At 41.7% G+C, this 22655-nt stretch overlaps 1 long non-coding RNA gene across 1 annotated transcript; it reads right to left on the bottom strand.

The window, feature by feature from the left end:
* Positions 1–1090: 1090 nt before the first annotated feature.
* LOC134730993 (uncharacterized) lies at positions 1091–22547 on the bottom strand. Its single transcript, XR_010112990.1, has 2 exons — positions 22294–22547; positions 1091–8029 (listed from the first exon to the last, which is right to left on the bottom strand). It is a non-coding gene; the product is annotated as an uncharacterized LOC134730993 (long non-coding RNA).
* Between the last annotated feature and the right edge of the window lie 108 nt (positions 22548–22655).

Below are 22655 nucleotides of genomic sequence, written 5' to 3'. Positions count from 1 at the left end.
AGGCATGGTGGTGCAAGCCCATAGTCCCGGCTATTCTGGAGGCTAAGGAGGGAGGATAGCTTGAGCCCAGGTGTTCAAAGCCATTTGTACTACAGCCTGGCTGACACAATGAGGCCCCTGTCTCAAAAAAAAAAAAAAAAAAAAAAGAGTGAAAGAAATAAGAGGAGACTAGAAGCAAAGAGTTCATTAGAAAACTTATTAAGATAATTCATAGGAGGGGGTTAAAAGTCTGAATTTTGGCAGTGGAAATGGAAAAGAAAGGAATGAGAAGAGACATTAAAAGGAAAGAAGTTATGAAATTTTGGTTAAATAATGGTCTCTAATGATTACCATGAGTGCCTGAAACTCAATGTTTACTGGTTATCTGACAGTCTAAAATTCTAGTCCATATCAATGACAGAAATAAAGGGTGAACAAGATGATGAGTTGAAAAAGCAGAGGAAACCCCAGACATTGCATGGTTTTAGGCTTTAGCCCTACCACTCTCGTGAGCCTCCTGTCTAGGAGGGCCATTAGTGTCTCAGGATGTCATATAATTGAACTCATACTGTATACAGCCTTTACAGATTGGCTTATTTTACTTAGAAATATGAATCAAAGTTTTTTCCATGTCTTTTTATGGCTTAATACCTTCTTCCTTTTTAGTTTTGAGTAATATTCTATTATCTAGATATAACAGTTTATTTTTCCATTCACCTACTAAAGAAAATCTCTGTTGCTTCCAAGTTTTGGCAATTATGAATAAAGCTGCTGTAAACATTCATCTGCAGGTTTTATGTGGATATGAATTTTCAATTCCTTTGGGTAAATACTAATAAGCATGGAATATTGGATTGTGTAGTAAGACTATGTTTAATTTTGTAAGAAACTGCTAAATTGTCTTCCAAAATGGTTGTACCATTTTGTGTTTCCACCAGCAGTTAATGAGAGTTCCTGTTGCCCCACATCCTCACCAACATTTGGTGTTGCCAGTGTTTCTTACAACATCCTTGTAAAAGCAACTAGCAAAGTTTTACTGTGGGGTTTTTGTTTGTTTGTTTGTTTTTTTGATAGGGTCTTGCTCTGTCACCCAGGCTGCACCTTAGGCGCATGCCACCGTAACTATTTTTTTCCTTTTTCTTTTTTTTTTTTTTTTTTGAGACAGAGTCTCACTCTGTCGCCCAGGCTGGAGTGCAATGGTGTGATCTCACTCACTGCAAACTCTGCCTCCCAGATTCAAGTGATTCTCCTGCCTCAGCCTCCTGAGTAGCTGGGATTACAGGCCTGCATCACCACACCCGGCTAAATTTGTATTTTTAGGAGAGAGGGTGTTTCACCATGTTGGCCAGGCTGGTCTCGAATGCCTGACCTGACAAGATCCACTTGCCTCAGCCTCCCAAAGTGTTGGGATTACAGGCGTGAGCCACCATGCCGGGTGTATTTTTTTTTCTTTTGGTAAAGATGGGGTCTTGCTTTGTTGCCTGTTGCCCAGGCTGGTCTCCAACTCCTGGGCTCAAATGATTCTCCCACCTCAGCCTCCCAAAGTGCTGGGATTACAGGCATGAGCCACTGCACCTGGCTGCTGTTTTAACCTAAGAAGTGAAGAAATTCTTAACCTAAGGAAATCCTAAAACCACTCACTAAGCAGTAGAATTAAAATGGGATAAGGCATCAAGCTTGATCAGTCAGTAATAAAGCTATAGGGCCCATGATCTGGTAGTGATACAGCAATTCCAGTTTATAGTAAAGATCTGAAAGAATAGATGACCTTATGAAACTAACTATAAGTTTGTATAATAGGTTTAGCAATTAATAATTAATAAAGTATACATTTCCCCTCCAGCCTCCAGTTGACTCCCCAGTAGGTGGCAGTAGATTGCAACTGGGCCTTGAAATTGCCTGAGATTTTCATTTCTGGCCTTGTACTAATAAAACATTTGCCTGGCATCTAAATGTTCTTTTCTTTTCTTTTCTTTTTTAAGACAAAGTCTCCCTCTTTTGCCCAGGCTGGAGTGCAGTGGTGAGATCACAGTTCACTGCAGCTCAAGTAATCCTCCCTGCTCAGCATCCTAAGTAGCTGGGACTACAGGTGTGCACCACTACACTTGGGTAATGTTTGTTTTTTTTTTTTTTTTTTGGAGAAATGAGGTCTTGCTATAAAGTTTCAAGATGACTTTTGAAAGCCTAATTTCCCTTTTTTTTTTTTTTTTTTTTTTTTTGAGATAGAGTCTTGCTCCGTTGCCCAGGCTGGAGTGCTGTGGTGCAATCTCGGCTCACTGCAACCTCTGCCTCCCAGGTTCAAGCGATTCTCCTGCCTCAGCCTCCTGAGTAGCTGGGACTACAGGCCTGTGCCACCAGGCCCAGCTAATTTTTTTTTTTTTTTTGTATTTTTAGTAGAGATGGGGTTTTGCCATGTTGGCCAGGCTGGTCTGCAACTCCTGACCTCAGGCAATCCGCCCACCTTGGCCTCCCAAAGTGCTGGCATTACAGGTGTGAACCACCACGCCTGGCTGAAAGCCTCATTTCTTAAAAAAAATTAACAATGAACTTTATTAAAACAGCTGAATTTTTAAACTCATCATCTTGTTCACCCTTTATTTCTGCTATGGGTATGGACCAGAATTTTAGAGTGTCAAATAATCAGTAAACATCGAGTTCTACATGCTCATGCTAATCATTAGAGACCATTAATTAACCAAAATTTCATAACCTCCTTCCTTATAATGTGTATTCTCATTCCTTTCTTTTCCATTTCCACTGTCAAAAATCCAAATCCAGACTTTTAGCCACCTCCTATGAATTATTTTTTATTATTATCATTTTTTTTTTGTGAGACAGAGTCTCGCTCTGTCACTCAGGCTGGAGTGCAGTGGTGCTTCTAATAATGTTCTTGTCCTCTGTTTGAAATACCCTTGTCTCCTCTTTGCCAGCTAACTCTATTCATCTTTCAGAACTTGGAAAAACTTTCCTGTTCACCACACCGAATAGGAGATAGGGGTTCCTGTATGCTATTACTGTGTATTTTATCATGTCACTTATTTTTGTATTATAATTAACCTTTCCTCCAGAAACTGCAGACCCTTTGAAGGAAGAGACTACATCATTTTCATGGTTGTATTCCCTTGCCTAACAGTAGCTGGATATGATAGGCTCTTTATGTATTTGTTGAATGAGTGAATAAATGAGAATTGGGATGGTCAATGACTCCTTATGGAAATGGAATTTGTTGTTTTTGTGCAGGCGGTGTTTTTTTGTGGTTGCTTGGTTGGTTGTTTTTTGAGACAGGTTCTCACTCTGTTGCCCAGGCTGGAGGGCAGTGGTGTGATCCCAGCTCACTGCAGCCTTGATCTCCCAGGCTCAAGTGATCCTCCCACATCAGCCCCCTAAGTATCTGGGACTACTGGTACAGCCACACACCTGGCTAATTTTTGTATTTTTTTGTAGAGATGGGGTCTTGCCATGTTGCCTAGGCTGGTCTCAGACTACTGAGCTCAAGCAATCCACCCGCCTCAGCTTCCCAAAGTGCTGGGATTATATGCATGAGCCATCTTGCCCAGCCTGGAAAAGAATCTGAACTAGATAGTTTCTCAAGAATACATAAGAATTAAGATGGTCAGAGAAGACGAGAGAGAGTTCAACACATTCAAGAGTATAACAATTTGAGCCAAGGCAGAAAGCCTAGTATGTTTAGTGAGTGGATGACTTTAAATGAAGGCGCTAAAGACAAAACGGAAGAGGTCAGTTGGGGTCAGATGGAGGAAAGCCTTGAATTCCACTGTGAAATGTGTCTTGTAACCTGGGAATGAACTAAAGAATTGAAACTGAGCACTGGCGGGGCGCGGTGGCTCATGCCTGTAATCCCCTTACTTTGGGAGGCCGAAATGGGCAGATCACTTGAGGTCCAGGAGTTCAAGACCAGCCTGGCCAACGTGGTGAAACCCTGTCACTACCAAATAATACAAAAATTAGCTGGGCATGGTGGTACACACCTGCAGTCCCAGCTACTCCGGAGGTTGAGGTGGGAGAATTGCCTGAACCTGGGAAGCAGAGGTTGCAGTGAGCCAAGATCATGCCACTGCACTCCAGCCTGGGTGACAGAGCGAGACTTAGTCTCAAAAACAAAAACTAAAAAGAAATAAAGAGGCCAGGTGTGGTGGCTCATGCCTGTAATCTCAACACTTTGGGAGGCCAAGACGGGCAGATCACCTGAGGTCAGGAGTTCGAGACCACCCTGACCAACATGGCGAAACCCCATCTCTACTAAAAATACAAAACTCAGCCAGGCATGGTGGCACACACGTGTAATCCCACCTATTTGGGAGGCTGAGGCAGAAAAATCGCTTGAACCCGGGAGGCAGAGGTTGCAGCGAGCCAAGATCGTGCCACTGCACTCCAGCCTGGGAGACAGAGACTCCATCTCAAAATTAATTAATTAATTAATTAAATTTTGTTCAGAAAAGGAAACTGAGCATTGACTATTTTGAAAGAAGAATAAAATTAAAGAAAAGATTTATCAGAAAGTTTACTCTTCCCATGGTGTTTACAACTAATTGAAATACGAGACTAGAAGCAAAGAGGTCATTAGGAAAGTTGTTTTTTTTTTTTTTTTTTTTTTGAGACGGAGTCTGGCTCTGTCGCCCAGGCCGGACTGCAGTGGCGCAATCTCGGTTCACTGCAAGCTCCGCCTCCCGGGTTCATGCCATTCTCCTGCCTCAGCCTCCCGAGTAGCTGGGACTACAGGTGCCCGCCACCACGCCTGGCTAATTTTTTTATTTTTAGTAGAGACGGGATGGCCGTCAATCGGCCGGGCGCTGTGGCTACGCCTGTAATCCCAGCACTTTGGGAGGCCGAGGCGGGCGGATCACGAGGTCAGGAGATAGAGACCATCCTGGCTAACACGGTGAAACCCCGTCTCTACTAAAAATACAAAAAATTAGCTGGGCGTGGTGGCGGGCTCCTGTAGTCCCAGCTACTCGGGAGGCTGAGGCAGGAGAATGGCGTCAATCCGGGAGGCGGAGCTTGCAGTGAGCCGAGATCGCGCCACTGCACTCCAGCCTGGGTGACAGAGCGAGATTCCGTCTCAAAACAAACAAACAAACAAACAAAAACCCTTTGAATCTGAAGACCAAAATTAAAGCAAAATAAAACACTCAAGGATTCCAAACACTTAAGAAGTTTCTAAATGCACACTCTTAAACTCTGTACTTAAGCTGGGCATGAGTTGGTTAAATCTGTATTTTGTTTGTATTTTTTTAGAGACAAGGTCTCACTCTGTTGCCCAGGCTGTAGTGCAGTGGTGTGATCATGGCTCATAGCAGCCTTGAACTCTTGGGCTCAAGTGATCCTCCCTCCTCAGCCTCCGGAGTAGTTGGGACCACAGGCGCACACCACTGTGCCTGGCGAATTTTTAAATTATTATTATTATTTTTTTAATAGAGACAGGGCCTTGCTATGTTGCCATGGCTAGTCTCAAACTCCTGGCCTCAAGGGATCCTCCTGCCTGGGCCCCTCAAGGTGCTGGGATTACAGACGTGAGCCACTGTGCCTGGCTATCTTTCTGGTATTTGTATTTTATTTCTGCAACACTATTGTTAGTTCATTTAAGATAATTATCATATTTCATTTGGTTGAAATGTCCCACTGAACCCACAGAAACACTTTCTAAGTAGTTGTTTCAATTTAGAATGGTTTGATTGCAAGAAACAGACTTGAGGTTTACAACAAGGAACATTAATCTCAAACAAGATCGGTAACATGGTTGAGCCTCCCTCAGTGAACCTACTTCTGGACTCGGGGCAGCTTTGTGATCTCAGCATAGGTGATCATCAACAGTCATTCTTGTCTAGTCCTTTGTCATTAATTTGGCTCAGCTCCATTCCATGTATCTATATCCTCTGTCCTACTACCAGCTGGTAATTTCACTCGAGCCTCTCATTGTTCAGTCAGGCCACACGTCAGAAGTTGCTGGCCAATTGAGAGCTCCCTCCCCACCTTGCGCCAGGTGACTATTCTTGGCCAAATTAGCTGGAGATGGGAGACTAGGTGAAGTCCACTGCACAACCTGCAGAAGATTTACATAGGAGTAGACTCCCTGATGCAGGAGGGAAAGTGGATCCAGAGAGAAAGAGAAAGAGGGAGAGAGAAGAAGAGACAGAGAGCCCAGTTAATACTTGCTCATCAAGTAACATAAAGTTCTTATGTAAAAGCAACTTTTTAGACAGCTCACTTCATGCTACTGGCCATCTTTAAATCTACTTAACCTTTGTATTTATGCTTAAAATTTTTGTTTTTATTTATTTTTTTTTGAGACGGAGTCTCGCTGTCGCCCAGGCTGGAGCCCAGCGATCTCGGCTCACTGCAAGCTCCGCCTCCTGGGTTCACGCCATTCTCCTGCCTCAGCCTCCCGAGTAGCTGGGACTACAGGCGCCCGCCACCTCGCCCGGCTAATTTTTTGTATTTTTTTTAGTAAAGACGGGGTTTCACCGTGTTAGCCAGGATGGTCTCTATCTCCTGACCTCGTGATTCGCCCGCCTCGGCCCCTCAAAGTGCTGGGATTACAGGCGTGAGCCACGGCGCCCGGCCAAAAAAATTTTTTTAAAGAAAGAATAATCCAGCCAGGTGTAGTGGCTCATGCCTGTAATCCCAAAGTTTTGGGAGGCTGCGGTGGGAGGATCGCTTAAGCCTAGGAGTTCAAGACCAGCCTGGGGAACATAATGAGACCCCTGTCTTTACACACACACACACACACACACTAGCCAGATGTGGTGGTATGTGCCTGTAGTCCTAGTTATTAGGGAGGCTGAGATGGGAGGATTACTTGAGACTAGGAATTCAAGGTTACGGTGAGCTATGATTGTGCCTCTGCACTCCAACCTGAGCAACAGAATGAGACCCTGTCTCTCTCTTAAAAAAAGAAGAAACAAACAAACAAAAAATTCATAAGGCTTATGTCACTAGTTTTCAAGAGTATAGAAATAAAGTGAAGAGCAAGTTTAGATTAAGCTACAATTGCTTGTAATTAAGACCTAAAAAGTTACAGAAGTTTCTTTTCTGTGTACTTCTCAAGAGTTTATTGATTTATTATTTTAGAGGTGGGGTCTCACTCTGTGGCCCAGACTGGAAAAGGTTTATATTATGCCCCGACATGCATGGTTAAGCTCTAAGAGGGAGATAGGGTTTGCAGCATTTCCCAAATGATTTTTGATCACAGAAACCTTTTTTTCTGTGGAGCTTCTTGAGGGAACATGCTTTGAGTCAGTCTAGATCTGCTGAATATGGTACAGCAATTACATAAAGAGAAAAGGCCATGTGTAAGGCGTATGGTCTGCATACTGTGGGCTTGGTACTGGGTGGTGGAACTGAACCACAGAGCTTTGCCTGTCTTTGAAATAGATAGGATCCCAGAAAGGTGTGTTCATGGCTTTCTGAAAAAACATTTGGAAAATAGCTGGGGTCATTCAGTCTTTCAGGGCAGCTGGCACTAATGGGTATGCTTATTTTGAGATATGTCTGTATATAATAGTTTACAGTCTGTGTTTCTTGAATCTGTAGCTAATCTCTGGACTACATACTGAAGAATGATGTGGAAGTGTCACAGCAAACCCTTGGCCATAGAAAATTATAATCAAGTCTCATAGAAAAAGGTGGCAGCTGTTACTTTTGATTGGTGCCCTCAGAAAGGCAGGCAAATGAAGGCCCATTGTGTTCCTGATGCTGGATGAATGTCTTGCAGCTGGCAGTCTGCTGGACTCCCAAATCAGTTGTTCTTTTCCAAGAGAACTGTTGATGTACTTGGTCTCAGGAGAAGTTAAAATGCTTGGCAGTTCACTCAGACCTTCTTCTTGCTCTGTATACTTGTGTAAATGTCAGTCACCTTGAAAGGGAGCTCATCTGTTATCAACATTGGAATTGTGGGCTGGTTACATTTCTCCTACCACCTTTGTCTTTTTTGTCAAGTTGCTCCTGGCAAGTATTCGGATTTTTATAAATTGCTTTTCACATTGAAGATAAATTTTGTTTTTCTTCAAATTGCTCTTTTCACTGTCAGGTGCTGGAAATCAAAGAAGGAAAGATACAGTAGCTGGTAAAATAGCAGTAGCTACTATGGGCTGGTTACAGAGCACTGTCCTGGGATACTTTATAATCTGATGAGCAAGAGAGGCAAAAATGAAAGAACAAAAACAGAAAAGTACAATATAAGCATTTGACATATAAATGATGTGCAATATATAATTCTATATGGGATCTGAAATAGGACAAAATAAGTTAATTTGTTCAATAAGTATTTTTAGTGTTTAGTATGTGCCATGTACTAGGGATGTATTAATGAACGAGATACAATCACTACATGGGAAGCAGCTCAGAGGTTAGAAGAGGGACACTGACCTCTTCTGGCCACAAACAAGTTGGGTACTAAAGCTTAAGCTGTGGAATATACTCTGAAGTCACAAATGAGAGAACATCAAATCTACTGAGGGATAGGAGGAGCCATTGGGGGGAAGTAGGTATGTATATGCCATATTTGGTTTATGCATTTATTTGCTGATGGATATTTGAGTTGTTTGTACATTTTTGGCCATTGTAAATAGTGCTGCTATGAACATGCACATATAAGTATTTGTTTAAATACCTATTTTCAGGCCGGCACAGTGGCTCAAACCTGTAATCCCAGCACTTTGGAAGTCCATGTCAGGAGGACTGCTTGAGGTTAGGAGTTAGAGACAAGCTTGAGCAACATAGTGAGACCCCCACCACACAAACACCCACTCTAAACAATTTAAAAAATTAGCAAGACATAGTGGCATGTGCCTGTAGTCCCAGCTACTCAAGAGGCTTAGGCGGGAGGACTGCCTGAGCCCAGAAGTTCAAGGCTGCAGTGAACTATGATCATAACACTGAACCCCAGCCTGGGCAACAGAGCAAGATCCTGCCTCATTTAATAAATAAATAAATAAATAAATAAATAAATAAATACCCATTTTCGAGTATTTTAGTATATACCTAGCAGTTGGACTTGGGGTTATATGGTAATTCTATGCTTAACTTTTTGAGGAACCATCACACTGCTTTCCACAGTGGCTGCACCATTTTACATTCCCACCAGCAATGTACAAGAGTTTCAATTTCTCCATGTCCTTGCTAACACTTGTTATATAAAAAAAATCTAGCCATCCTAATGGATATGAAGTGGTATCTCACTGTGGTTTTTTTGTTTTGTTTTGTTTTTCTTTTTTTGAGACAGAGGCTCGCTCTGTTGCCAAGGCTGGAGTACAGAGGTGTGATCTCGGCTCACTCCAACCTCCATTTCTCAGGTTGAAGTGATTCTCCTGCCTCAGCCTCCTGAGTAGCTGGGAATACAGGCATGCACCATCAAACCCCGCTAATTTTTGTATTTTTAGTAGAGATAGGGTTTCACCATGTTGGCCAGGCTGTTCTCAAACTCCTGACCTCAAGTGATCCACCTGCCTCAGCCTCCCTAAGTGCTGGAATTACAGGTATGAGCCACCGCACCCAGCCTCATTGTGGTTTTGATTTGCCTTTCCCTAATGACTAAAGATACTGAACATCTTTTCATGTGCTTGTTGGTCATTTGTACACCCTCTTTGGAAAATGTCTGTTCAAGTCCTTTGCCCATTTTAAAATTGGGGGGTTTGTCTTTTTGTTGTTGAGTTGTAAGAGTTCTTTCTATATTCTATGGAGTAGATCCTAATCAGATATATAATTTGTAAATACTTTCATTCTGTAGGTTGTTGTCTTAGTTTGTTTGTGCTGCTATAACAGAATATCTAAGAATGATTAATTTATAACAAACAGAAATTTATTGGCTCACAGTTTCAGAGCCCAGAAGTCCAAGATCAAGGCACTAACATCTGGTGAGGGCCTTCTTTCCGCATCATCACGTGGTGGAAGGCCACCAAGCCCGGCTAATTTTTTTGTATTTTTAGTAGAGACAGGGTTTCAACATGTGTTAGCCAGGATGGTCTCAATCTTCTGACCTCGCGATCCGCCCGCCTCGGCCTCCCAAAGTGCTGGGATTACAGGTGTGAGCCACTGTGCCTGGCCTACCTCATCTATTTTTTGACAAGCTAATGACCTCGTTGAGACAACAGAAGCCATCAGAAAGGAACTCCCTCATTTTCCACATAGTATATCCTCATCTGCATTTGTACCCATGGACTCTTTCTTCCCCTGGTTACCAGAGAGTAGGTGTTCCTTTTAGCAAAGGTCACTATTTGGTCACCAGGTACCACCTCTACCTATTAAATACTTTGCTGTCTCAGATGTCCCCTCTGTCTCTTCATCATCATGGTTACTCTCCTCATTACTTTATTCCCATAATTCTACACACTCTGTTATCCCTCATCTTAAAAACACTATTTCTTGACCTGACAGGCTCCTCCAACAACCATCACATTTCTTTGTTCTATGCAACAAAAGTTTGTGGTATTTTTTGCAATTTTATAACTTTATTTGATGTGTTTGATGATCAGCAGTTAGTTCTCATCCATACTGACTGTAGATTTTTGAAAGTGGTAACGTGTACATAGGTAACCAAAGTATAGAGCTCATTTGGTGAATCTTCATCTTCATTACGTTCCTGGAAACTGCACATGGATACGGTATGGGACATTACTTATACTTATTCCTTTGGCCCAGACAGCTTTGTTGAGCCTGGTATCAACGCGCACATCTGGAGTTCCCATCTCCTTCACGGCAAATTTCTGGATCTCTTTGAGTGCTTGAGGGGCATGCTTCTTTTTTTCTGAGATGGAGTCTTGGTCTGTCACCTAGGCTGGAGTGCAGTGGCACTATCTCAGCTCACTGCAACCTCCGCCTCCGGGGTTCAAGCGATTCTCCTGCTTCAGCCTCCCGAGTAGCTGGGATGACAGGCGCCCAGCACCACGCCCGGCTAATTTTTGTATTTTTAGTAGAGATGGGTTTTCACCATGTTGGCCAGGCTGGTCTTGAAATCCTGACCTTGTGATCCGCCTGCCTCGGCCTCCCAAAGTGTTGGGATTACAGGCATAAGCCACCACACTCGGCCGAGGGGCACACTTCTTGAAGTCCACTCCATGGATGTGTTTGTGAATGCTGATGGTGTATTCTCGGGTCACCACCTCATTGATGGCAGAACTGCCCTTTTTCTTTTTGCCACCCTTCTTTGCAGGAGCCATTCTGCCAGGCCCAAATTGGAAAGGAAGCCAACAAAAGTTTTTTGAAAGAGTTATTTATACAACTTTTCTCTACTCCTCGGTTCTTATTTATCTGTAAAAATTCTATTTTTTGCCAGGCACGGCGGCTCACCCCTGTAATCCCAGGACTTTGGGAGGCCGAGGTGGGTGGATCACGAGGTCAGGAGATTGAGACCATCCTGGCTAACACAGTGAAACCTCGTCTCCATTAAAAACACAAAAAATTAGCTGGGCATGGTGGCGGGTGCCTGTAATCCCAGCTATTCGGGAGGCTGAGGCAAGAGAATGGTGTGAACCCAGGAGGCAGAGCTTGCAGTGAGCTGAGATCGTGTCACTGCACTCCAACCTGGGCAACAGAGCGAGACTTTGTCTCAAAAAAAAAAAAATTCTATTTTTATTTATTCTTTTGGAGACAGGGTCTTGCTCTGAAACCCAGGCTGGAGTGCAGTGGTATGTTCTTGGCACACTGCAGCCTTGACCTCCTGGGTGCAAGCAATCCTCCCACCTCAGCCTCCTGAGTAGCTGGAACCACAAGTATGCACCACCAAGCCTGGCCAATTTTTGTATTTTTTGTAGAGATGAGGGTTTCACCATGTTGTCCAGCTCAAGCAATCCTTCTGCCTTGGCATCCCAAAGCATTGAGATTACAGGTGTGAGCCACCACACCTGGCCTATTATTATTATTTTTTGAGATAGGATCTCACTCTGTTACGCAGACTGAGTGCAGTGGCATGATCATGACTCACTGCAGCCTCGATTTAGGTTCATGTGATCCTCCCATCTTAGCCTACTGAGTAGCTGGGGCTTCAGGCACATGCCACTGTGGGCAACTAATTTTTTATTTTTTGTAGAGATGGGGTCTTGCTATGTTGCCCAGGCTGGTCTCAAGCTCCTGGATACAAGTGATACTCCTGTCTTGGCCTCCCAAACAGCTGGGATTACAGGCATAAGCCACTGTGCCTGGCAAACATTCTATTTTTTTTTTTTTTTGAGACAGAGTCTTGCTGTGTCGCCCAGGCTGGAGTGCAATGGCGTGATCTCGGCTCACTGCAATCTTTGTCTCCCAGGTTCAAGCGATTCTCCTGCCTCAGCCTCCTGAGTAGCTGGGATTACAGGCACCTGCCACCACACCCAGCTAATTTTTGTACTTTTAGTAGAGACGAGATTTCACCATGTTGGCCAGGATGGTTATTTTTAATAGGTAATATACATACATGGGAATAGATTCCCTTCTCTCTCTGTACACTAGCCATCAAACTCCCCTTCCTGGAGGCAACAAGTATTACCAGTTTCTTACATAATGCTTTCATAGGTAGCCTATAAATTCAAGCATACATTAGTATTTTTGCATAAAAAATAGCATGCTATGCACATTATTCTAAACTCTTTTTTTGGTCTAGTTCTCCCTTCAGTTTTATCAGTTTTTGCTTCAAGTTTTTTGAAGTTCTGCTATTAGATATATAAAGATTTAGGCTTGTCACAAATTCCTGATGAATTGACCCCTGTATCATTATGACATAAGGTTAATTATCCTTGGTAATATTCTTTGCTCTGAAATCTATTTTGATATTAATGTAGTCACTCAGCTTTCTTTTGATTAGTGTTGGCATGGTATACATTTTTCCAATATTTTATTTTTAACTCATTAACTCATTTGTGTCTTTATATTTAAAGTGCATTTCTTGTAGATAGCATATAGTTGGGCCTTATTTTTATTTTTGTATTTTTTTTGGAGATGGGGTCTCATTCTGTCACCCAGGCTGGAGTGCAGTGGCATGATCTTGGCTCACTGCAACCTCCGCCTTCTGGATTCAAGTGATTCTCCAGCCTCAGCCTCCTAGGTAGCCAGGACCAAAGGTGCACACCACCACATCAGGCTAATTATTTATATTATTTGTAGAGAAAAGGTCTTGCTATGTTGCCAAGGCTGGTCTTGCACTCCTGGGCTCAAGCAATCCTCTTGCCTCGGTCCCCCAAAGTGCTGGGATTACAGACATGAGCCACCATTCCTGATGGTTCTTACCTTTTTAAAAATTAATAGGTTTTACTTTTTAGAGCAGTTTCTTTTTCTTAGAGACAAGGTCTTGCTTGGATGGATAAACTATGTTATATCTAGACAGTTTTATTCAGCAATAAAAACAAATGAGCTATCAAGCCATGAAAATACATGGAGGAAACTCAAATGCATATTACTTAGGGAAAAAAGCTGGTCTGAAATGGATCCATACTGTATGATTCTAATTATATTACATTCTGAAAAAGGCAAACTATATAAACAGTAAAAAAGATCAGTGGTTGTGAGGACAGAGGGAGAGATAAAAAGGTGGAGCACAAGGAATTTTTAGGACAGTGAAACTATTCTGTATTAGACCGTAAGGGCAGATAAATGGCATTATATATTTGTTGAAACTGTACAACACTAAAAGTAAATCCTAATGTAAACTATGGACTTTATTTAATAATAATGTATCACTACTGGTTCATCAATTGTAGTAAAAGTACCAAGCTACTGCAAGACAATAATAGAGGAATCTTTAAATGGGGAAAGAGAGAGTATATGGGAACTCTCTGTACTATCTGCTCAATTTTTTATACAGTAAAACTGTCAGAAGTGTTTAAACCAAAGAGATTCCATCTTGCATATAGGCTGGGTGAAACGAGGCTGAGACCCACTGGGCTGCATTCCCAGACGGTTAGGGATTCTAAGTCACAGGATAAGATAGGAGGTCAGCACAAGATACAGATCATAAAGACCTTGCTGATAAAACGGGTTGCAGTAAAGAAGCCAGCTAAAACCCACCAATACCAAGATGGTGACAAGAGTGACTTCTGGTTGTCCTCACTGCTATACTCCCACCAGCACCATGACAGTTTATAAATGTCATGGCAACGTCAGGAAGTTGCCTTATATGGTGTAAAAAGGGGAGGCAAGAATAATCCACCCCTTGTTTTATGGTGTAAAAAGGGGAGGCAAGAATAATCCACCCCTTGTTTAGTGTATAATCAAGAAATAAACATTAAAATGGGCAACCAGCAGCCCTTGGGGCTGATCTGTCTATGGAGTAGTCATTCTTTTATTTCTCTACTTTCTTAATAAACTTGCTTTCACTTCTATCTATGGACTCATCCTGAATTATTTCTTGCAAGAGATCCAAGAACCCTCTCTTGGGGTCTAGATCGGGACCACTTTCTGGTAACAAAACTGCTCTAAACTTAGTCTATTAATTTTAAATAGCTAACTCACACTACTTTTGGGTCAAAAAGGATATCAGGAAGACCAAGGAAGATGGCAGATAGGAGACAGGGCTGATGTGCAGCTCCCACTTGGATGGACAGAACAGCGTGTGAAGACTCACACCATGGACACTTGCTCCAGGAACCACTGCAGAAGTGAACCAGGAAGACCAAAAGAAATCACAGATCCTTTGAAAGAAGTGGCAGGCCGCTGCCAATTCTTCAAGACTGGTGAAAAACTGTGAGTTCCCAAAGTGTGAGAGGTAGAAAACCTGCCTCTGGACACACATCCCCACTGGGGAACCCAAAAATCCAGATTATGGAAGAGGGATTTAACCGTACCTAGAGCTGAAACAGATTTAGCGTGAAATATAAAAGTAGAAGCAGCAGTGGGAAGAGCCAAGTAGGCACTGCCATTCTCCAGTTCAAGCCCAGGGAAGACAACCCCGACTATATCTCATAGGGGCCCTCAGGGAAAGTAGCTGGTGGAATTTGGGAGGGGTCACAGGGTGAAAGAAGCTTCTAAATGAACTCTGTAATAATTTTGACTGGGCGTGAACTCTCTTGAGCAGAATCCAGGGGCAAACGAAAACTGCTGCAGATAGGAGAGCAGGAGTTATGGTGGAGAGTGTGGGCAGGTGGGGTGAGGCATGGCTTGAAAGCCATATTTGCTTTCTCAGTGGGGAAACTTACAGCCTGGGGCTAGGTCTGACTCTTGCCTGAAGGTTGCCTGGAGATAAAGTTGGTGCTGTTAGCAGGGACACAGTAGAAATGAGACTGGCCCCGTCAACTGAGTGGGAGCTGGGTGAGGCCTATCACTACTGGTTTTCTCCCACTTCCCTGGCAACAGAGACAGCCATAATCCCCTCTGGAACATAACCCCATTGGCCCTATTCTATTCATCTAGCATGATGAATAAACAGTACCTCACCTCTCAGTACTAATGTTGAATGTAAATGGCCTAAATGCCCCACTTAAAAGATACAGAATGGTAGAATGGATAAAAATTCACCAACCAAGTATCTGCTATCTTCAAGAGACTCATCCAACACATAAGGACTCACATAAACTTAAGGTAAAGGGGTGGAAAAAGACATTCCATTCAAATGGAAACCAAAAACAAGCAGGAGTAGCTATTCTCATATCAGACAAACAAGATTTTAAAGCAACAACAGTTAAAAAGAAGACAAAGAGGGACATTATGTAATGATAAAATGATTAGTCCAACAGGAAAATATCATAATCCTAAATATATATGCACCTAACATTGGAGCTCCCAAATTCATAAAACAATTACGACTAGACCTAAGAAATGAGACAGACAGCAACACAATAATAGTGGGGGACTTCAATACTCCACTGATAACACTAGACAGGTCATGAAGACAGAAAGTCAACAAAGAAACAATGGACTTAAACTATACCCTAGAACAAATAAGATTTAACAGATATTTATAGAACATTCTATCCAACAACTTCAGAATATATATTCTTTTCATCGGTACATAGAACATTGTCCAAGAGAGACCATATGATAGGCCACAAAACAAGTTTCAATAAATTTAAGAAAATTGAAATTATATTAGTACCCTCACAGACCACAGTGAAATAAAATTGGAAATTAACTCCAAAAGGAACCCTTAAAACTATACAAATACGTGGAAATTAAATAATCTGCTCCTGAATGGTCTGTGGGTCAACAGTGAAATCAAGATGGAAATTAAAAAATTATTTGAATGATAATAGTGATGCAATTTATCAAAAACTCTGGGACACAACAAAAGTCGTGCTAAGAGGAGAAAGTTCATAGCATTGAATGCCTACATCAAAAAGTGTGAAAGAGTACAAATAGAAATCTAAGGTCACACCTCAAATAACTACAGAAACAAGAACAAACCAAACTCAAACCCAGCAGAAGAAAAGAAATAACAAAGATCAGAGCCAAATTAAATAAGATTGAAACAAATAAATATAAAAGATAAATGAAACAAAAAGCTGGTTCTTTCAAAAGAGACAGACAGTTAGTGAGATTAACCAAGAAAAGAAGACAGAAGATCCACATAAGTTCAATTAGAAATGAAACAGGAAGTATTACAACTAATACCACAGAAATACAAAAGATCATTCAAGGCCACTATGAACATCTTTACACACACAAACTAGAAAATCTAGAAGAGGTGGATACATTCCTGCATATACAGCCCTCCTGGATTAAATAAAAAAGAAACAGAAATTCTGAACAGACCAGTAACAAGTAGTGAGATTAAAACAGTAATTTAAAAATTGCCAATGGAAAAAAAGTCCAGGACCATGTGGATTCACAGCTGAATTCTATCAGACATTCAAAGAAGAGCTGGTACCAATCCTATTGAAACTATTCCAAAAAATAGAGAAAGAGGGAATCCTCCCTGAATCATTCTATGAAGCCAGTATCACCCTTATACCAAAACCTGGAAAGGATATAACAAAAAAAGAAAACTACAGACCAATATCCCTGGTGAACACAGATGCAAAAATCCTCAACAAAATACTAGCTAACCAAATCCAACAGCATATCAAAAAGATAATCCACCACAATCAAGTTGGGTTTCATATCAGGGATGCAGGGATAGTTTACCATATGCAAGTCAATAAAATGTGATACATCATACAAACAGTATTAAAAACAAAAATCATTATTATCTCAATAGATGCAGAAAAAGCACCTGACAAAATCCAGCCTCCATTTATGATTAGAACCCTCAGCAAAATCATTATAGAAGGGACATACCTCAAGGTAATAAAAGCCATCTATGACAAACCCACAGCCAACATTACACTGAATGGGGAAAAGTTGAAAGCATTCCCACAGCAAAGTGGAACAAGATAAGGATGCCCACTTTGACCACTTCTATGCAACATAGTACTGGAAGTCCTAGCCAGAGCAATCAGATGAGAAAGAAATAAAGGGCATTTAAATCAGTAAAGAGAAAGTCAAACTGTTGCTGTTCGCTGATGATATGATAGTATACCTAGAAAACCCTAAAGACTCATCCAAAAAGCTCCTAGATCTGACAGGATACACAATTAATGTACACAAATCAGTAGCACTGCTTTACATCAACAATGACCAAGCTGAGAATCAAATCAAGAACTCAACCTCTTTTACAGCATCTGCAAAAAAAATAAAATAAAATACTTAGAAATACACCTAACCAAGGAGGTGAAAGATCTCTACAAGGAAATCTACAAAACACTACTGAAAGAAATAATAGATGACACAAACAAATGGAAACACATCCCACACTCATGGATGGGAAGAATTTTATTTTATTTATTTAATTAATTAATTAATTAATTTTTTGAGGTGTCTTACTCCGTCACCCAGGCTGGAGTGCAATGGCACAATCTCAGCTCACTGCAACCTCTGCTTCCTGGGTTCAAGCGATTTTCCTGCCTCAGCCTCTCAAGTAGCTGGGACTACAGGCACATGCCACTACGCCTGGCTAATTTTTGTATTTTTAGTAGAGATAGGGTTTTGCCATGTTGGCCAGGCTAGTCTTGAACTCCTGACCTCAAGTGATCTGCCCGCCTCAGCCTTCCAAAGTGCTGGGATTACAGGCATATGCCACAGCGCCCGGGCCGGAATTTTGATATAGGAGTTAAAGAGAAATTATTTAGGCAGATAGTGAGGGTGAGGAAGTTCTCAGTAAGGTTTTCCTTTTAATGAAAAGCAGCCCCCAAATCATCTTGTTTCTAACAAAGAGCAGCCTGTAAAATGGAGCTGCACACATGTACAAGCAAGCTGGAAGCTTGCATGGGTGAATGCCAGCAGTTGTGCCAATAGGAAAAGGCCACCTGGGACTAGGCATGTTCAAAATGGTGGCTCCATCTTCCCTTTTCTTTTCCAACCGTGTGTGCAGTAGGGAGCAGACAACATGGTACTGACCAAGTGGAAAGCCTATTTGCATAATAAGATTAGGGTAGGGCAGCCAGCTTCCTCGCACACTATGTAAACATCACACCCGGTCCAACCAATCTGTGGGCCCTATGTAAATCAGACACTGCCTCCTCAAGCCTGTCTATAAAATCTGGTGCACTCCCCCGTGGGCTAGAATTCCCATTAGGGAGCTGCCCCCATGTCTGTCTGTCTGTCTGTCTCTCTCCCTCTCTCTCCCTCCCCCCCTTCAAGAGAGGGAGCTGTTCTCCTTTCTCTTTCTTGTGCTATTAAACCTCACTTCATGTGTGTGTCCACGTCCTCGATTCCCTTGGTGTGAGACAACAAGCCTTGGGTATTACCCCAGACAACGATGCTGCTTCAGAATCAATATTGTGAAAATGACAATACTGACAAAAGCAATCTATAAATTCAATGCAATTTGCATTCAAATACCATCATCATTCTTCACAGAACTTGAAAAAAAAATCCTAAAATTCATATGGAACAAAAAAAGACCCCAGATAGCCAAAGCAAGACTAAGCAAAAAGAACAAATCTGGAGGCATCACACCCTCTGAATTCAAACTATACCACAAGGCTATAGTTACCAAAACAGCATGGTACTGGTATAAAAGTAGGCATGTAGATCAGTGCAACATAATAGAGAACCCAGAAATAAAGCCAAATATTTACAGCCAACTGATCTTTGACAAAGCATACAAAAACATAAAGTGGGGAAAGGACACCCTATTCAACAAATGGTGCTGGGATGATTCGCAAGCCACATGTAGAAGAAGGAAACTGGATCCCCATCTGTCACCTGATACAAAAATCAACTCACAATGGATCAAAGACTTAAATCTGAGACCTGAAACTAAAAATTCTAGACGATAACATAGGAAAAACTCTTGTACACACTGGCTTAGGCAAAGAGTTCATGACCAATAATCCAAAAGCAAATGCAACAAAAACAAAGGTAAATAGATGGGACCTAATTAAATTAAAAAGCTTCTGCACAGCAAAAGAAATAATCAGCAGAGTAAACAGACAATCCATTGAGTGGGAGAAAAATCTTCACAAACTACGTATCCAACAAAGGGCTAATTTCCAGAATCTACAAATAAATCAGCAAGAAAAAAATAAATAATCGCATCAAAAAGTGGGCAAAGGACATGAAGAGACAATTCTTAAAAGAAAATATACAAATTCACCGGACACAGTGGCTCACGCCTATAATCCCAGCACTTTGGGAGGCCGAGGCGAGCATTGTCTGAGGCCAGGAGTTCAAGACTAGCCTGGCTAACATGGTGAAACCCCATCTCTACTAAAAATACAAAAATTAGCTGGGGGTGGTGGTGCACGCCTGTAGTCCCAGCTACTCAGGAGGCTGAGGCAGGAAAATTGCTTCAACCAGGGAGGCAGAGGGTGCAGTCAGCCAAGATCGAGTCATTGCACTCCAGCCTGCGCAACAGAGCAAGACTCCGTCTCAAAAAACAAAACAAAACAACAACAACCTATATATATATATATAAATTGCCAATAAAGAAATGAAAAAATGCTCAACATCATTAATTATCAGGGAAATGCCAATCAAAACCACAATGAGATACCACCTTACTCCTGCAAGAATGGCCATAATTAAAAAATAAAAAAAAACAGATGTTGGCATGGATGTGGTGAAAGGGGAACACTTTTACACTGCTGGTGGGAATGTAAACCAGTACAACCACTATGGAAAACAGTATGTAGATTCTGTAAAGAACTAATAGTAGAACTACCATTTGATCCAATAATCCCACTACTGGGTATCTACTCAAAGGAAAAGAAGTCATTATATGAAAAAGACACTTGCACACACGTTTATAGCAGCACAGCTCACAGTTGCCAAAATACAGAACCAGCCTAAATGCCCATTGACCAACGAGTGGATAAAGAAAATGTGGTGTATATATATATATACATATGGGAATACTACATATATATATACACATATATATATATATGGGAATATATATGGGAATACTACTAACTCAACCACAAAAAGGAACAAAATAATGGCATTTGCAGCAACCTGGATGGAGCTGGAGACCATCATTCTAAGTGAAGCAACTCAGGAATGGAAAACAAAACATGGCATGTTCTCACTATTAAGCAGGAGCTAAGCTATGAGGATGCAAACTCATAAGAATTATATAATGGACTTTGGGGACTGGCGGCGGGGAAGGGTGGGCGAGGGAGTGAGGGATAAAAGACTACATACACATTGGATACAGTATACACTGCTCAGGTGATGGGTGCACCAAAACCTCAGAGATCACCACTAAAGAACTTTTCCATGCAACCAAACATCACCTGTTCCCTCAAAACTGTTGAAATAAAAATAAAAATGTAAAAAAAAAAAGGATATCAATGCTAAGAAAATCAGACTGTAAAAATGACAACTATAAAAGCACTATATAGTACATTGGTTAAGGGAGAGCTTAGGGGAAAATTTATATAAATACATATAGTAATAAATAAGAAATATGAATAAAAATAAACATCAGTGGTAGAAATTAGAGAACAGCATATAAGCCTAAACACAGAAGAAGGGGGGGCGGGTACGGTGGCTCACGCCTATAATCACAGCACTTTGGGAGGCTGAGGCAGGAGGATTGCTTGAAGCCAAGAGTTTGAGACCAGGCTGGGCAACAAAGCAAGACCCTGTTTCTAAAAAAAAAAAAAAAGGCAAGAATCAGAAAACAGAAAAATATTAAAAGCAATAAATATCAATGCAAGAACAAATAATAAAAGATAAACTATAGCTAGCTAATAGAGGAAACTGGATGGCTGAGGAAGGATGTGGATAGGAGATTTACTCTAGAAATTCATTTATTATTAAATATTTCAGACATACCAGAAGGTACAAACAATAATATAAGGCATGCTTGTGAAATTAACATTAACCTAAATAACAAAACATTACCAAGGCATGTGAAGCCTTTCTGTTCTTCTCCATTACATCTCCCTCCAGTTTACCACTATCTTGAAATTTTAGTTACTCCAATACATGACTTTATAATTTCATGACATATGTATACTCCTAAAATTTTATATTCTTTTGCACGTTTTTAAATATATAGATGTTATTTTACATTATATATTTTTAATTTCCTTTTCTAAGAGATGGGTGTCCCCACTGGCCTCCAACTCCTGGGCTTAAGAGATTCTCCTGTCTCAGCTTCCCGAGAAGTTGGGACCACAGGAACACGCCACCGCACCCGGCTTGCGATGAGGGGAGTTAAACTTGTTTTGTTTTGGTTTGTGTCTTTTTTTTTTCTTTTTGTGAATAACGGGGTCTCGCTATATTGCCCAGGCAGTTCTCCAACTCCTGGGCTCAAGCGATCCTCCCGCTTCATCCTCCCTAAGTGCTGGATTACAGGCGTGAGCCAAAGCGCCCACCAACCCTGTTTTTTGGGTTTTTCATGCTAGTAAATATAGCACTGGTTCATTCTTCGTACCTGCTATATACTATTATATAAATACGCCACTGTTTACTTATTACTTCTGTCAATGGCACTTATGTTTCCTGCTCTTTTGCAACTTATAAAGTTTGCTATGAATATTCTTGTATTTGTAGATACGTGGGCGAGAATTTTCCTAGAAGAGTGGTAGGCACGTGTAATTTTACAAGCTATTTCCTAGTTGCTCTGCTAAGGGTTTGTGCCATTTAGACTACCAAACCCGCTGTGTTTATCTCGTTGCTCCAAAGCTCATCAACACCCGACAGAGAGGCTTACTTTTCATTCTGCCTTCTGTTTTATTGTTCATGGTACTTCACGTTATACAATTCCTCGAATTTTATTTCAATTACTCCTCACAATCAGCCTGTGGGTTAGGTACGATTTTTCACATTTTACAGATAAGAAAACAAAGAATCTCTTCGTTTGTTGAAACAACAGTTTTTCTTCTATTTAAATCAATGTCTTACTTTTCAACCTCGCTCACTGTTATCTTTTTGCTCCCAGCGCTGGAAAAAGTGGGACATCCCCTTCGATGGGTGTACGGGGTTGGTATCCAAAGTTGGCAGCTTTCCCTCCCCCTCCTCCATCCACCGTCTCCAAAACCCCGTCTCCAAAACCCCGTCTCCGCACTTCGCCACCCGGAGACCGCTGTAGCTCTGTAACGCGGAGGAACGACAGGGTTTGAACCACTGGCGACCCCGTAGTCCCCATCTCACTTCCCTCTGCCCCCCTCTGCGTTCTAGGGGGCGCCCTCCGCCGCGCTGGAAAAGGCGGGGCCGGCAACTCCGGGCAACAAGATGCGTTGGGATAGGCCGAGGTTTGCGGCGCT

The sequence above is a fragment of the Pan paniscus genome, chromosome 7 (assembly GCF_029289425.2).
Source record: "Pan paniscus chromosome 7, NHGRI_mPanPan1-v2.0_pri, whole genome shotgun sequence".
Classification (NCBI taxonomy): domain Eukaryota; kingdom Metazoa; phylum Chordata; class Mammalia; order Primates; family Hominidae; genus Pan; species Pan paniscus.
Note: the sequence above shows the minus strand (reverse complement) of the source record. Positions and strands in the feature narration are given on the sequence as shown.